We start from the raw sequence: 14,039 nt of genomic DNA on the forward strand, positions 1-14,039 counted from the left end.
CCTATGACTAAACTATGAACTATATAGTCAGTCAGGTTCTACATTTCCCCCTTCTTACTCTAAGACCCTAAGTCATGATAAAGTCATGGAGTCTAGCAGGTAGCCTTCTTTCACAAGCTGGTCGTGGCTCTGCTTGATGTTCTTCTTGTGTTCTTACTTCTGGCACATTTCCATGAGCAACTTCTTGTCTTTGACCTTAAATGTTCTGCTCTTGACCTTGAATATGGTCAGGTTGTGGAATGAACACCTCAGCATTCATTTCTTCTTCGGTGGGCTGGCTAGTACGAAAGTCTTCTTGAGTTCCAGAAGGTTCCATCTTCAATCTGGAAGGTGTATTTGCCAGGTCGGGCGATGATTCGATAAGGTCCAGACAAACTGGTTTTCAGCTTGTGTCCTCTCAGTGGTCTATTTACCCAGACACAATCTCCAACTTGCAGTGAGGGATCCTCCTTGACATTGTTTCTTTTGTCATAATACTTATTTTGAGCATCCTGATGTTTCTGTACTCTTCCCGTAGCTTTGCGTTGTCAGGAGGCTTGTAAGACGCAAAAGATGGATGGACTGTATCCAGCGGGACTCTCAAGGTTCTTCCAATCATGAGCTCTGCGGGTGATTTTCCTGTCACCTTGTGAGGTTTTGATCTGTAGCTCAACAGTAGGGTTTGCAATGCCTCAGAGAACTGTTTCCTTCTTGCAGCAGGGCACAAAGACTATACTTCAGGACTTTGTTAAACCTTTCCACACCTGCATTGGCTAGTGGATGGTACAATGAGGTCTTCTGGTGCACGACTCCTTTCTTCTCCAAGTAGGACGTGAAGTCAGCTTGGAATTGTGGGCCATTATCAGTCACTAGAACTTGAGGCTGGCCTCATTGTGTGAACAGATCTGAAAGTCCATTGATCACTGTTGCTGTGGTCACGTTGCTTGTGGTTATGACTTCAGACCATTTGCTGTCCAGGTCTGTCACAACGATCAGGTACTTCTGATAAGCTGGAGCTGCTTGTAGTTCTCCAAAGATGTCCACATGGATCTTCTCCCAAGGTCCTTTAGGCCATGGTGTAGGTTGTAGCAGTGTTTTTTCTGGTACAAGTGATTTTTCACTTAGTGCGCAGGGCACAGAGTTTTTCACAAAGTTGGTGATGTCATGGTCCATCTTATGCCACCCTACTTTGCTGCAAAGGAACTGCTTCATCTTTCTTGTTCCTGGGTGCCCTTCATGAGCTTGGATGAGGACTCTGTGTCTGAGAGTGATTGGTAGAATGGTAAGATCTCCTCTTCCAACACATTATTTTTTCCAACTGAAAAGTTTGTCTCTTACCATGTAGTATGGACTGAGCAGTATGTCTCTTGGTGTACCTTTACATCCTGCTTTCATGTAGCGTAGCATTTCACTTAATACTGGATCTTGTAGTGTTTCTCTTGCAAGCTCTTCTGGTGTGATGGCTGCTTTTAGTTTATCAATGGTCTGTTGAATGAATAGTTCATCTTCTTCCTCGTCAAAGTAATTGTCTTGTGGCGCCAGTCTTGAAAGGGTGTCAGCAACGTTGTTTGACTTTCCTGGGCGAAACTCTGTTTTGTATGTGTACTAGGCAAGCCGATCTGACCATCTGGTGATTCTCATGTGCCTTCTTCCTGTTCCTGCAGCCAACAGAAGAGTGGTGAAGGCCTGATGATCTGTTCTTAGTGTAAACGGTCTTCCGAACAAGTAGATGTGCCATTTCTCCATGCTCCATACACAAGCCAGCGCTTCTCTTTCTCCGACAAGTATTTCTGTTTGTGGCTGACAGAGTCTTCGATGCGTAAGCAACTGTTCGTTCTTCTCCATCCACGATCTGCGACAGGACTGTGCCTAATCCAAGTGCTGAAGCTGTGGCTCCGGCAAACTAAGTAATCAGCTCATCAAACGAAGGAAGTGGGTGTTTTCCAACTATGATCGTCTTGTTGACTCCTCGTAAGTCACAGCATGTGCAAATTTCTCCTAATTTCTTCCTGGAAACTGTAATATATCCATTCTGGAGCGTTGACTGATTCGAATATGTCCTCATGTTGCAGTCTTTTAGATAAGCTGCTACCTCATCCCTGACAGACAACATAAGTCTTCTCAGTGGTTGCACCACTGGTCGAGCATCCTCTCTCACTCTAGGTGCATGTTCAAAGCCTTAATACAGCCTAGATCTGTGAAGAGCTGTGCATTTTCCTTTACACACTCTGGTTCTGATTCTGTAGCAATCTGAAGAGCAGTCTGTGGGGGTGCAATGGTAGGGTCTCCCTGAACCAGGTGAAAGTTCAGTGCTTGTAGGAGAGGTCGTCCCATCAGACAGTCACCATTGCGTGCAACATACAGCTTAACTTGAACTGTTTTACTTTTGTGAGACACTGGCACAATTATATATCCATCAACAGGCATACTAGATCCATCATACTGACTGATTTTAGCATTCAGCAGCTGATGGAAAAAACGTATGTGCTAGCTTTGCATGGTAACATCATCAGAGTTCAGCAAAGACACCTGGGTTCCAGTGTCCAGTGTCATATTCACTTGTATGCCACCAACAGTGCACTGATGAGAAAAAATATCCTCTCTATTCTTCATGTGAAGACAGTACTTTGTATACTTGCATTACAGTGGTAACTTTCCAATCTTCATCATCATCTTCGTTATCTGTAACAGCTCTGATAGCTGAGTTTGAAGCTTTAGCTGAACGACACACTCTACTGAAATGTTCAAACTTGTTACTGTTATTACATATTTTTTATCTGGGCAGTTTCATCTTTTGACTTGTGACCCATTCTTCCACAGTTATAACATTTCACATTTGAGCTCTGCATCAACTGACTGAGTCTGTGTTCTATTTTCCATTTGGAATTACACCTACGATTTTGTGAGTAATTGATTCTCTGCACATCAACTTTTGTAGCCTGTGCTGTCCCCTGCAGGATTGTCACTTCCTCTTTTGGAGCTTCCATTGCAGTGGCAATGTCAACAGATCTAACTAAGGTAATGTCTCCCTCTTTAAGCAAATGTTCCCTCAACTTGTTGCTTGTAGTCTTATTTATCAACTGATCTCTTATCAACTGCTCTGTAAGTTCTCCCCATTCACAAGTACAGTGCCTTGCAAAAGTATTCATCCTCCTTGGCGTTTTTCCTAATTTGTTGCATTACAACCTGTAATTTAAATATATGTTTTTTGGGATTTCATGTAATGGATATACACAAAATTGTCCAAATTGGTGAAGTGAAAAAAATAAAAAAAACTTATTTCAAAAAATTCAAAGAAATAAATAACGGAAAAGTGATGTGTGCATATGTATTCACCCCCTTTGCTATGAAGTCCCTAAATAAGATCTGGTGCAACCAATTACCTTCAGAAGAAGTCACATAATTAGTTAAATAAAGTGTGCAATCTAAGTGCCACATGATCTCAGTATATATACACCTGTTCTGAAAGGCCCCAGAGTCTGCAACACCACTTAGCAAGGGGCACCACCAAGCAAGCTGCACCATGAAGACCAAGGAGCTCTCCAAACAGGTCAGGGACAAAGTTGTGGAGAACTACAGATCAGGGTTGAGTTATAAAAAAATATCAGAAACTTTGAACATCCCACGGAGCACCATTAAATCCATTATTAAAAGATGGAAAGAATATGGCACCACAACAAACCTGCCAAGAGAGGGCCGTCCACCAAAACTCACGGACCAGGCAAGGAGGGCATTAATCAGAGAGGCAACAAAGAGACCAAAGATAAACCTGAAGGAGCTGCAAAGCTCCACAGCGGAGATTGGAGTATCTGTCCATAGGACCACTTTAAGCTGTACACTCCACAGAGCTGGGCTTTTGGAAGAGTGGCCAGAAAAAAGCCATTGCTTAAAGAAAAAAATAAGCAAACACGTTTGGTGTTCGCCAAAAGCCATGTGGGAGACTCCCCAAACATATGGAAGAAGGTACTCTGGTCAGATGAGACTAAAATTGAGCTTTTTGGCCATCAAGGAAAACGTTATGTCTGGCGCAAACCCAACACCTCTCATCACCCCGAGAACACCATCCCCACAGTGAAGCATGGTGGTGGCAGCATCATGCTGTGGGGATGTTTTTCATCAGCAGGGACTGGGAAACTGGTCAGAATTGAAGGAATGATGGATGGCGCTAAATACAGGGAAATTCTTGAGGGAAACCTGTTTCAGTCTTCCAGAGATTTGAGCCTGGGACGGAGGTTCACCTTCCAGCAGGACAATGACCCTAAGTATACTGCTAAAGCAACACTCGAGTGGTTTAAGGGGAAACATTTAAATGTCTTGGAATGGCCTAGTCAAAGCCCAGACCTCAATCCAATTGAGAATCTGTGGAATGACTTAAAGAGTGCTGTACACCAGCGGAACCCATTAAACTTGAAGGAGCTGGAGCAGTTTTGCCTTGAAGAATGGGCAAAAATCCAATGGCTAGATGTGCCAAGATTATAGAGACATACCCCAAGAGACTTGCAGCTGTAATTGCTGCAAAAGGTGGCTCTACAAAGTATTGACTTTGGGGGGGTGAATAGTTATGCACGTTCAAGTTTTTTTTTCTTATTTCTTGTTTGTTTCACAACAACAAATATTTTGCATCTTCAAAGTGGTAGGCATGTTGTGTAAATCAAATGATACAAACCCCCCCAAAATCCAATTTAATTCCAGGTTGTAAGGCAACAAAATAGGAAAAATCCCAAGGGGGTGAATACTTTTGCAAGCCACTGTAGAGTTTGAAATAGCAGGTGCGATAGAGAGAGAGAGTTGAAAACAGCAAGGGCAGAAGAGTTGAAACTGGAGCAGCAGCACGACCAGGTGGACTGGGGACAGCAAGGAGTCATCAGGCCAGGTAGTCCTGAGGCATGGTCCTAGGGCTCAGGTCCTCTGGGAGGGGAGGGAGAGAGGGAGAGAGAGAGAAATTAGAAGGAGCATACTTAAATTCACACAGGACACTGGATAAGACAGGAGAATAACACCAGATATAACAGACTGACCCTAGCCCCCCAGCACATAGACTATAAGGGGGGGGAGACACTGTGGCCCTGTCCGACGATACCCCCGGAGAGGGCCAACCAGGCAGTATATAACCCCACCCACTTTGCCAAAGCACAGCCACCACATCACCAGAGGGATATCAACAGACCACCAACCTACTACCCTGAGACAAGGCTGAGTATAACCCACAAAGATTTCCTCCACTGCACATCAACTTCACCATCCGCCCATTTAATCAGGACACCACATTGCAATTTCGAGTTTGCATCTTTGAGAGACCCAATCCGTAATATAATAAACTTATCATAGTTGAGTTTTAGTCCAGAGAAACTGGAGAAATGATCCAGGTCCTCAATAAGGCCCTTCAAGGTTGAGAAAACTTGAATCATCTGTATACATTGAGACTTTTGTTGGCTTTGCCCATTTTTCATTTGAGCACCAGCCCCCTGAAAGGTCTGTGCATGGCCCTGCCTGGAAATGAATGCCACTGAGATCTGACCCTAGCTCACAGCGACTTCATTAGTCATTCTTTGTAACTAAGAGGCATTCATACTGAAATATATGGTTTGAACATTTTATCTGGATTGTTGAATATTATATTGAATAACATTATTAAATTGTTTGGATGGGGGTGGTGTTAAAATAAGAGTACTACTGTAAAACTGTTAATGGAATAATCAGTTTACATGACGAATTGAGATTGTTTCTCATTTAGTAGGGCATTAAATTGTGTCTTTAACTAATTCACTGTTAATTCATTTTGTCATCATCTATGTCAAGTTTGATCTACATGTGAAAGGTCATTTTTTGTGGAGCCTAACACATTGCACTTTGGATACTTGTTTTTGATATATCATGGTCATGGATTAAGTAATTACAGTGGGGAGAACAAGTATTTGATACACTGCCGATTTTGCAGGTTTTCCTACTTACAAAGCATGTAGAGGTCTGTAATTTTTATCATAGGTACACTTCAACTGTGAGAGACGGAATCTAAAACAAAAATCCAGAAAATCACATTGTATGATTTTTAAGTAATTAATTTTGTTTAATTAAACCTTTGTTTGCAATTAATTTCCTGTAGGTCTTGACCAGGTTGCACACACTGCAGCAGGGATTTTGGCCCACTCCTCCATATAGACCTTCTCCAGATCCTTCAGGTTTCGGGGCTGTCGCTGGGCAATACGGACTTTCAGCTCCATCCAAAGATTTTCTATTGGGTTCAGGTCTGGAGACTGGCTAGGCCACTCCAGGACCTTGAGATGCTTCTTACGGAGCCACTCCTTAGTTGCCCTGGCTGTGTGTTTCGGGTCGTTGTCATGCTGGAAGACCCAGCCACGACCCATTTACAATGCTCTTACTGAGGGAAGGAGGTTGTTGGCCAAGATCTCGCGATACATGGCCCCATCCATCCTCCCCTCAATACGGTGCAGTCGTCCTGTCCCCGTTGCAGAAAAGCATCCCCAAAGAATGATGTTTCCACCTCCATGCTTCATGGTTGGGATGGTGTTCTTGGGGTTGTACTCATCCTTCTTCTTCCTCCAAACACGGCGAGTGGAGTTTAGACCAAAAAGCTCTATTTTTGTCTCATCAGACCACTTGACCTTCTCCCATTCCTCCTCTGGATCATCCAGATGGTCATTGGCAAACTTCAGACAGCCTGGACATGCGCTGGCTTGAGCAGGGGGACCTTGCGTGCGCTGCAGGATTTTAATCCATGACGGCGTAGTGTGTTACTAATGGTTTTCTTTGAGACTGTGGTTCCAGCTCTCTTCAGGTCATTGACCAGGTCCTGCCGTGTAGTTCTGGGCTGATCCCTCACCTTCCTCATGATCATTGATGCCCCACGAGGTGAGATCTTGCATGGAGCCCCAGACCGAGGGTGATTGACCGTCATCTTGAACTTCTTCCATTTTCTAATAATTGCGCCAACAGTTGTTGCCTTCTCACCAAGCTGCTTGCCTATTGTCCTGTAGCCCATCCCAGCCTTGTGCAGGTCTACAATTGTATCCCTGATGTCCTTACACAGCTCTCTGGTCTTGGCCATTGTGGAGAGGTTGGAGTCTGTTTGATTGAGTGTGTGGACAGGTGTCTTTTATACAGGTAACGAGTTCAAACAGGTGCAGTTAATAAAGGTAATGAGTGGAGAACAGGAGGGCTTCTTAAAGAAAAACTAACAGGTCTGTGAGAGCCGGAATTCTTACTGGTTGGTAGGTGATCAAATACTTATGTCATGCAATAAAATGCAAATTAATTACTTAAAAATCATACAATGTGATTTTCTGGATTTTTGTTTTAGATTCCGTCTCTCACAGTTGAAGTGTACCTATGATACAAATTACAGACCTCTACATGCTTTGTAAGTAGGAAAACCTGCAAAATCGGCAGTGTATCAAATACTTGTTCTCCCCACTGTGTGTGTGTATGCATATTCTGAGGGAGACTAAAAAGAGGGCAAAACATGCAAAAGATAAACATTGTTATCAGTATTACATTGAGAGGAATGTAAGATGGATCCCCATTCACACTGATGTAAGCATTTGGCACAACTGAGTTTTTCTGTACCAAAATAATAACACAAGTTTGAGAAGACACAACACAATGGTTGTGTAAAATATGTTGTTTAGACAATCACCATTGTATCACAAAAATATCAGTTTTATCACAACCATTGTGTCAAATGCCTTGTATATTAGCTGAACAACCTGAGTGTGTACAGGTGCCATGATGTATCTCCTTTTTTCACTTTATTTTGATTTGGGCTTTCAGACCGCCTGGCCTCTCCAACCATACTTATCTCTTGCACGTTTTTATGTAATGTGTAGCTATCAGTTTACATGGTGTCAGCATGCTTTGTTTTTTGTATTTCAATGAAATGTGGCAAACAGCATTTTTTTGTTGCATGATCTTGCATGATCTTAATCATAGAAATGTATACCTAGACACCCCAAATGTCAGTGTCTGTAGAGATATGGAAGTTGACACACTGATGATGTAATCATTCTTTGAAGGGCAGCAATGTTAACAAAAGAGCATGAAAAGTAATGGGTCTTGGTATTGTTTGCTATTCAAATCACTGAGATGAGCACGAGACCAACCTCTTTCACACAGAGCACTTGGGCTAATTAGTTTTCAATCAAGAAAATGGCACATTAACTATTTTATACTTTCGCAAGTTTAATTATAAATAAATAAAGGATCCTTATTAAATTAGTTAAATGAATTAGATCGTTTTGTTTGTGTTGTTCTTTCTTGGTTGCAAGCATTGATACTGTAGCATGTTCAGTCCATGGGTAATCTTAATCTCTTGTGGACAGATCTACGTTAACAACTGGTACTGTAGAATCTGTCGGGAAGGAATGGGATCCCTGGGATAGCGAGCAGCAGTAGTTCCGGTGTTTGGGTTTTTCGTCACTGGTTATTTGGACAAATCACGATGTTGCAGATGTTTGCATCTTTAACATTTCGGAAGGGGAGGGGACATTTGGCCTGTAACTTGGAAAGAGAGAGGGTGGAGCTCCTTGTTCAGGTTCCACTCCTTGTTCTAGCATCTCTTCATTGCTTCTCTTAACACATATGGACCAGTGGAGGCTCCTCAGAGGAGGAAAGGGAAGACCATGCCATGTGTATCTATATGGATTGAATCTAGCCTTTTGTTCCTGCCAGTAACTATTTGCATGGTGATGATGTGTTTGCACATTGCAGCTGTATAGCTACAGAGAGCCTGTAAAACATTCATCCCAGTGTTCTAGGAGCACAACCTGGCCTTTGAGGAAACACTTATTTAACTCAGAATTGTACGTTGTCATACCATAGAACATGTTGTTTTGTCCATTTGAAGCAATATTGAGGTAGTTACTGAGGTCACTGTGGCTCAAATACAGTCAGGCCTCATCAAGCAATGTGTTCTGTAATGCTTTGCTGGTAAATATTTTCAATAAAAGAACCAAACACATTGGGCCTCTCACTGTTCCACCTGTTTGTACTCAATTCAATGTATAGGAATTACATAGAACATCCAGACAAATGTCCTCTTTACAGCCCTATTTGAACAGGACTTGTATTACTTAATTATATTACGGTTATGTAATTATTACCCCAGCAGTACTGTTTTTCCAGAGGACTATTTGGACGGGATTCATTTTACCAAACTGACCCCTGTAAAAAGTCCTGGAGAAAGCTAACAGCACCAGCATTGAGGCTAAGATCACTAAGACACAACTCCGATGGACCGGCCACACCATCAGGACGCCCCAACACCGTCTCCCAAGTAGGATCTTCTTTAGCGAACCCACAACCCCAATGGAAGCAGATGTCTGTCCCTGGACTCCAAAGCCACTCAAGAACACACAATAATATAATCTGCTTATTCTTTAAAAGAGAAATAGGCACTGGGAAAGTTAACCCATCTTTCCCAGTACACTGCCATTTTACTATTTATTTTGCAATACATCCTTCAATTTTACTGTGATGTCTTACGAGGGTCTTGAACCTCTCTATTTGTACCATTTCTACAGAGAGTGACCTAAAAATAGATACTTTATCTAAAAGTATAATCATATTTCCCATTGATTGATCGTGGTTTTTCAGATCCTAACAGTACTATTTTAGGTCCATCTGAACACAGACATTATGACTTAACAACCACTCCTGGACCTGACTCCAAAAGCGAGCCACTGAAGGATAGTACCAAAAGAGATGATCTTGTAATCGTTAAGGACTGGGGAGTTTTTCAGGATAAAAAATAAACGGAATGGAGCTAAGCACAGGCTATATCCTAGAGGAAATTCTGGTTCAGTCTGCTTTCTACCAGACTCTGGGAGATGAATTCACCTTTCAGCAGGACAATAAACTAAAACACAAGGCGAAATCTACACTGGAGTTGCTTATCAAGAAGACAGTGAATGTTCCTGAGTGACCGAGTTACAGTTTGACTTAAATCTGCTTATAAATCTGTGGCAAGATCTGAAAATGGTTGTTGAGCAATGATCAACAACCAATTTGACAGAGCTTGAAGAATTTTGAAAAGAATAATGGGCAAATGTTACACAATCCAGGTGTGGGAAGCTCTTAGAGACTTACCCAGAAATACTCAGCTGTAATCACTGCCAAAGGTGATTCTAACACGTCAAGGTGTTGAATATTTAACTAATCAAGATATATTTGTGTTTTTGTTGTGTTTTTTATTTATTTTTCTTCTAGTATTTTGTGTAGATTAAAAAAAGACAATTAAATCAATTTTAATCCCACTTTGTAACACAACAAATGTGGAAAAAGACAAGGGGTGTGAATACTTTCTGAAGGCACTGTATGTTTTGTATGCATGTATTTGAAAAAATATATTTTGGAATGTAACTGTAGAATTAGGACACCTCATTTCAAACTTTTAAACAGCTAAATACGAATCCCCAGGAGGAGTCATTCAAACTATGCAACGACAGTGCTGTCATTCAGCTGTGAAACCAAAACTAACCTCGATGACTAAGTTTAGGTATTAATTCAGAGTGGTTAAGGTTAGGATTGAGGTTTGGGTTAGGGTTAAAACAGAAACATTTTAATGAAGATAAAAAAACGAGTACCTAGGCTTGAACCCATGGTTTAGCCCATCCTCAACCCCATCCACAACACCCTAGCCCCAAGGCTACTAGGTGATCACAGCCCCTGCATTGATCACCTATTGGACGAATAATTGCTATATAAATAAATCGACCTGCCATCATGAAACTTCACTTATGTAAAAACATGTGGATAGCGCCCGATCCATTGGAGTTTGAGATTATATTTTGTCTCACAAAATAGGACTTGGGTTACAAAATACTGTAGTTGTTCTATCTATGCTGCGTTAACTTTCTAGTACATGTAGTTCTTAGAAAGAGGCAGATCTGGATTTCAATAAATTTGGCAGAAATAATGTTTGTTGATGTGCTGTACTCGTGCATCTTTATGGCTTTGTTTCCAACATTTGCATGATTGTGGCTTTGGCTCAGGCATTGTTTTAGTGAGTGGAACAACATCACGTGATGCTTCTTTAAAGACTACTGTAAGCATAACTTTATGATAGTAAGTGAACTGGCTTTGCGGTGTCATGACAACAGTCTCTCCCTCTCCCCTCAGTAAAACAAAGGAGTTGATTGTTGACTTCAGGAAGCATAGGGGGGAACATGCCCTGCTCCACATCAACGGGACTGCAGTAGAGAGAGTCACAAGTTTTAAGTTCCTCGGCATCCACATAACCGAGGACTTGTCATGGACCAACAACACCACCACTCTTGTCAATAGGGCGCAACAGCATCTCTACTTCCTAAGGCGGCTGAAGAAATTTGAGAGCGTCCTGATCGGTTGCATCACGGGCTGGTATGGGAATTGCTCTGTCCATGACTGTAATGCCCTCCAGCGGGTGGTGAAGACGTGCTCCCACTCACCCAGGACATCTACTCGAAATGGTGCCTGAGGAAAGCACGCAGGATCATCAAGGACCCCACACACCCCAGCCACAAGCTGTTCTCTCCTTTACCATCGGGCAGACGGTATCGGAGCATGAGGTCTGATACCAACAGGCTCAGAGACAATTTCTATCTACAAGCCATCAGACTGCTGAACCCTTGAACTGGACTGACCACCTGCTCTGATTCTCTGCACCGTAGCACACATGCATTCACTCATGCACACACCCGCACAGACATGCACACACACACATACACTGAGTCTACAAAACATGACGAACACCTGCTCTTTCCATGACATAGACTGACCAGGTGAATCCAGGTGAAAGCTATGATCCCTTATTGATGTGACTTGTTAAATCAACTTCAATCAGTGTAGATGAAGGGGAAGAGACAGGTTGAAGAATAATTTTTAAGCCTTGAGACAATTGAGACATGGATTGTGTATGTGTGCCATTCAGAAGGGGAATGGGCAAGACAAAATATTTAAGTGCCCTTGAACGGGGTATGGTAGAAGGTGCCAGGCGCACTGGTTTGTGTCAAGAACTGCAACGCTGCTGGGTTGTTCACGCTCCACAGTTTCCTGGGTGTGTCAAGAATGGTCCACCACCCAAAGGACATCAAGCCAACTTGACACAACTGTGGGAAGAATTGGAGTCAACATGGGCCAGCATCCCTGTGGAACGCCTTAGACACATTGTAGAATCCATGCCCCGACAAATTGAGGCTCCTCTGAGGGCAAACGGGCAACTCAATATTAGGAAGGTGTTCCTAATGTTTTGTACACTCAGTATCTATACATCCATGCTACACACATATTGCTACACACACCTTATTTACATAAGTATTCAGACCCTTTGCTATCGGACTCGAAATTGAGCTCAGGTGCATCCTGTTTCCATTGATCATCTTTGAGATGTTTCTACAACTTGATTGGAGTCCACCTGTGGTAAATTGAATTGATTGGACATGATTTGGAAAGGCACACACCTGCCTATATAAGGTCCCACAATTGGGAGTGCATGTCAGAACAAATACTAAGCCATGAGGTCGAAGAAATTGTCCGTAGAGCTCCGAGACAGGATTGTGTCGAGGCACAGATCTGGGGAAGGGTACCAAAAATGTCTGCAGCATTGAAGGTCCCCAAGAACACAGTGGCCTCCATCATTCTTAAATGGAAGAAGTTTGGAACCACCAAGACTCTTCATAGAGCTGGCCGCCCAGCCAAACTGAGCAATCGGGGGAGAAGGGCCTTGGTCAGGGAGGTGACCGAGAACCGATGGTCATTCTGACAGAGCTCCAGAGTTCCTCTGTGGAGATTGGAGAACCTTCCAGAAGAACAACCATCTCTGCAGCACTCCACCAATCAGGCCTTTATGGTAGAGTGGCCAGACGGAAGCCACTCCTCAGTTAAAGGCATATGACATCCCGCTTGGAGTTTGCCAAAAGACACCTAATGGACTCTCAGACAATGAGAAACAAGGTTCTCTGGTCTAATGAAACCAAGATTGAACTCTTTGGCCTGAATACCAAGCGTCACGTCTGGAGGAAACCTGGTACCATCCCTACGGTGAAGCATGCTGGTGGCAGCATCATGCTGTGGGGATGTCTTTCAGCGGCAGGGACTGGGAGACTAGTCAGGATCGAGGGAAAGATGAACGGAGCAAAGTGTACAGGGAGATCCTTGATGAAAACCTGCTCCAGAGCGCTCAGGACATCAGACTGGGGCGAAGGTTCACCATCCAACAGGACAACAACCCTAAGCACACAGCCAAGACAACGCAGGAGTGGCTTCAGGACAAGTCTCTGAATGTCCTTGAGTGGCCCAGCCACAGCCTGGACATGAACCCGATCGAACATCTCTGGATAGACCTGAAAATAGCTGGGAGAAACTCCCCAGATACTGGTGTGCCAAGCTTGTAACGTCATACCCAAGAAGACTTGAGGCTGCAATCGCTGCCAAAGGTGCTTCAACAAAGTACTGAGTAAAGGACCTGAATACTTATGTAAATGATATATAAAAGTTTTTTAGTTTTTTAGTTTTTGCTTTGTCTTTATGGGGTATTGTGTGTAGATTGATGATGGAAAAAAAGTGTTTTAATCAATTTTAGAATAAGGCTGTAACATAACAAAATGTGGAAAAAGTCAAGGGGTATGAATACTCTCCGAATGCACTGTAGTTATGCAAATCTGTGAGGTCAGGAAAATATGTAGACCTACCCATAGACAGTATAACCACATTTATGGTTGACATAACAGTAAAGTGGTAACTGAGTCCTAAACAAAAGTTAATGCTAAAATAAGACTACAAGTCATGTCATGAGTGAGATCAGTAAATTAGTTGAACAAAATTGATTTTCATGTTCAACCTGCCTTTGCATCAGTTGAAGATTGTGGAGGTATGAAAGTCAACTTATTTCAGTTTCAAGTTTCAAGTTTGAATGTCACGTGCATAAGTACAGTGAAATGCCTTTCTTGCAAACTCTAAACCCAACAATGCATTGATCAATATAAATGTAGTTATGAAACGGTCATAATCATGTCATAATATGTCATAACAGCTGACATAACTTGTCATAACCTGTCATTATATGCTCA

The sequence above is a fragment of the Coregonus lavaretus genome, assembly GCF_964263955.1.
Source record: "Coregonus lavaretus genome assembly, chromosome: 33".
Classification (NCBI taxonomy): Eukaryota; Metazoa; Chordata; class Actinopteri; order Salmoniformes; family Salmonidae; genus Coregonus; species Coregonus lavaretus.